Source organism: Poecilia reticulata, linkage group LG3, assembly GCF_000633615.1.
Source record: "Poecilia reticulata strain Guanapo linkage group LG3, Guppy_female_1.0+MT, whole genome shotgun sequence".
Classification (NCBI taxonomy): Eukaryota; Metazoa; Chordata; class Actinopteri; order Cyprinodontiformes; family Poeciliidae; genus Poecilia; species Poecilia reticulata.
In genome coordinates this window covers 14,407,972-14,411,821 of record NC_024333.1, presented here as the reverse complement: position 1 = coordinate 14,411,821, position 3,850 = coordinate 14,407,972, and the positions used below count along the sequence as shown (strand labels likewise).

The 3,850-nt window shown below is 38.6% G+C and overlaps 1 long non-coding RNA gene across 1 annotated transcript; it reads right to left on the bottom strand.

Annotated features, from left to right (window-relative positions):
* Nucleotides 1-839: 839 nt before the first annotated feature.
* Nucleotides 840-2,848, bottom strand: LOC103462336 (uncharacterized). The gene is made up of 2 exons (XR_533331.1): nt 2,681-2,848; nt 840-1,926 (listed from the first exon to the last, which is right to left on the bottom strand). It is a non-coding gene; the product is annotated as an uncharacterized LOC103462336 (long non-coding RNA).
* Nucleotides 2,849-3,850: the final 1,002 nt, after the last annotated feature.

The following is a 3,850-nucleotide window of genomic DNA, read 5'->3' as shown; positions in this document are numbered from 1 at the left end:
GAATCTGAATATTAGCACTGAACATTGAAAAAAGCTCCCAGACATCAGCTTCATTCACACTCCTGCTAACTACCATCCCCCACATGTGTGGGTAATGGATTTTTTTCAGGGCAACAGTATCAGAGCTGATTTTGACAAGTCCCCAGGCTACTCTACAATTCCTTTTGAAACCCTTTTTTTGGTAGTCTTGTTCAAGTAGCCCGAGGCCATGGCCCTTTGAGATCACACTGTTATTAATACAAACATGTCAAACCGCATGTTGAAATTCAAAACAGAAGTGCCAAAGTGTCAAGGTGTCAAACTCCTGAAATATAAATTATGCTTTAATATTCCTAAACATTACACAAAACATCCCTCTGTGTATAAAAAAAGAATAATCCACACAAGCATTTAAATTTGTATTGTATTGTAACTGATTGCAGGAACAACTGTGCCATTGTAGATGATATGAAATTTCAAGAACCCTCAAGGACTGATGACTGGACTTGGTCTGCCACCCTGCCCTGCAACTTCCCCTCCCTGTTCCAATGCACTACCAAACCCCCTCCTCCCGCCTCCATGTCAGTAAAATGCAAAAACAAATGGCAAAACTGTCCTTAGCCATTTAAAATCAAGAACATTTTATTTTTGTTAATACCTCTGTAAGCAGATTTTACACGAGTCACTTTGTTCTACATATTGTACTGAATTTGTATTATTTATAACAGTTTTATGTTGCTGTTATTTCATTGGAAGAAAAAAAAAAAACCTTCCAATAAAGTTTTGTGTCTTGTGTATTGCCATATGTAAAGTTTCAAAAAGCATCAGTCAACTGATCAGAATACTGTTGAAGACATCAATAAGTTTTATGTTTTATTTATTTATCTATTTTTGGTCACGTTATTAATTAGTGGGGTTCATTCTGCATGCATTTTAAGATATTTTTGTGACAACTGTTGTCAGCAAATAGGACTATTGTCAGGGGCAATGAAGGATAGACTATTCATCCAAGTTCTCAGGTGATTGGTTCAAGAAGAGTTGGTATAAGGACCATGTGGTCTAGCTGATGTATTTGTTAAACAGATGGAAGTCAAAAATGATTTTAATTCCCAACTATCCAACCCGCTTTCAACTGGCAAAATTACTTCTATTAATTAAGCACATGATTTGTATTTTTCAAAATCAGTGCCATTAGACACGTGAAGGTATTTTGACTTTTTTTTTTAAGAATATGGACACTGAACTGAAAGCAATGTATCACATTTAAATTTTGATGTCACCATTGTAAGGCCATTTCTTGCTTGTTGTGGGCCTAATGCAAGATCTAGTCAGTTTGTTCTGCTACAATGCTTAGAGGTTTAAACCTTCTGATGCTCTATGGGAATGCCTCTCTGGCGTGGTGTGCCAGCCTTCCACCGCTGCTTTTTCCTTTGGCTCTGTGTAATCTGGGGCAGCAGAGTTCAACTTGTGTTGAGTCAGCTGGTGGGTTGTTCTTCGCTTGGGGTGGTTGGTCAGCTCATCTGGAGGTATCTGGCGTGTGGACAGGTGGACAGGAATTGCTGCCTTTGCAGAGGCGGGCGAGGTCATGGGGGTTGCAGCGTCTGTTGTGGATTGTTTCCATTACTTTTCAGAATTGAGTTGCTGGACTTTGGGTTTGTTGGGTGGTGAAGGAGCTGGGCTTGGTGATGGTTCTCTCCTGGGTGTATGTTGCAGTTGTGGTGATATATTTTTGTTTGCATGTTTGAACAGGTGCATGCCAGGTGGGTATGTTGACCCCTTTGCAGTGTGAGGCACTAAAATCAGAATTCCATATTTTTTTGACTATAAGCTGTTACTTTTTTCCCACGCTTCAAACCATGCGGTTTATAGCCTGGTGGGCTTTTCTGTGGATTTTTCTTCAACCGCCATGGGGCTCTTTAGCAGGACGTGAATCATTGGAAGTCAAAACTGGAAAACAAAGAGAAAGCAGGAATTTTCATTTAGAACAAGCACATGCTAGCAGCAGGCATGGCAGAGAGTTTTCAAACTCATCCCCCCTCACCATGGAAACAACACAAAGAAGTTCATATGATGCAGCGTTTAAGTTGAGGAGGGAAATAGAGACGCTACACGTAAGTTCAGCGTAAACGGATCCATGGTTAGGTGTTGGAGACAGAGGGCTGTGTCCTTAATAAATCCAGCAGATTTATTAACTGAGAGTGGCAGAGATATCAGCAGCGTATAGCCCAGTGCTGCTTATATATGTATGTTTCCAGTTGTTTTTTTTTTAACGTAGGTGCGGCTTATAGTGAGGTGAGCTCTATAGTCCGGAAAATACGGTAAGTGAATATTTGCAAAACTACCAAGAAGTTTATTAATTTTAATATTAAATCTTGTCTTGTAGTGAATTTAATTGATTACAGGTTGAAAAGCACTTTCAAATCATCATATTCAGATTTTTATTTGTTTTACACAATGTCCCAATTTCACTGGAATTGAGGTAGTACGGCATTCAGTGGTTTTGACCATACAATTAGTTTTGTTTGTTGCCAACAACGCCACCTGGGGTTATTACCCAGGAATTAATGAAAGGACACAGGTCCGGTTTTGCAATCAGCAGGAGACAGGTCTCAAGTCAATAATAATTTATTATCACAAAGAATAAAAATACCTGTACATAAACAAAAAAAGAAAATACACAAAATAAATCCAATAGGCTTACCGGTGGGTACGACCAGGTCCTGGATGGTAGGCTCCAAAGCAAATAAATCAAAACAAACACCTGTGAAGTCACTCACTCTTTGAAATGGCCACCACCTATTTGTGTTAATCACTGCCCAGATAGCACACGATGTTAAATCAACGTTGAAAAAGTTAGAATTGTTGATTTTAGGTTGAAGTCGACAAATGACGGTGGATCAACCATCAAACAACCATCCAATCAAACCGTTGAAACTGTGTCATTGAATCAATGTTGTTTTGTGGTTGAAATCTGATGACTGAAATGCCAAAGTCTGATTAATGGTTGATTTTTAGTTGAAGTCGACAAATGACGGTGGATCAACCATCAAACAACCATCCACCTCTAGCCAAGTAACTAACGTTGAAACTGTGTCATTGAATCAATGTTGTTTTGTGGTTGAAATCTGATGACTGAAATGCCAAGGTCTGATTAATGGTTGATTTGTGGTTGAAATCGACAAATGACGGTGGATCAACTATAAAACACACTYTAAGAAGAAAATAGTTGAACCAACTTAATTGAATTGCTTCTGTAGGTAACAAGCAATTCAATTAAGTTTATCCAACTGAATTTATTAAATTTATCCAACTTAAGTTATTAAGTTTAACCAATACAATATATTATAATCATCCCACACAATTTCTCCCTCACAGGAGGGAGCTGGAATTCAACCGTCAACCTTCCGACCACAAGACAACTGCTCTGACCACAGAGCCACAGTGGCTTAGCTTGAGTCATTGTGTCAAACGAGGGATACAAACGTATAGGACTTAATTATTTCAAGTGAAGTCAAAGTGAATCCAGTGTGTTTCATCACTGGTCCTCCAAGCCCTGCAAGTTTTAGGCATTTCCCTAATTCGGCACACATGATTTTAATTGATGTCTGATTAACAGGATTTTGCTGAAATGCAGTGGTGGGAAGTAACGAAGTACAAGTACTTTATTACTGTACTTAAGTAGAGTTTTCGTGTATCTGTACTTTACTTAAGTAGATTTAATAATGGGGACTTTCTACTTTTACTCCACTACATTTTACAGTAAGTATCTGTACTTTCTACTTCACTACATTTCTACAAAACTGTCGCGTTACTCGTTACATCCAAGTCGCGTTGCTCTTTTTTTTCCGTTAAAATGTGAAGTTCAGGGACG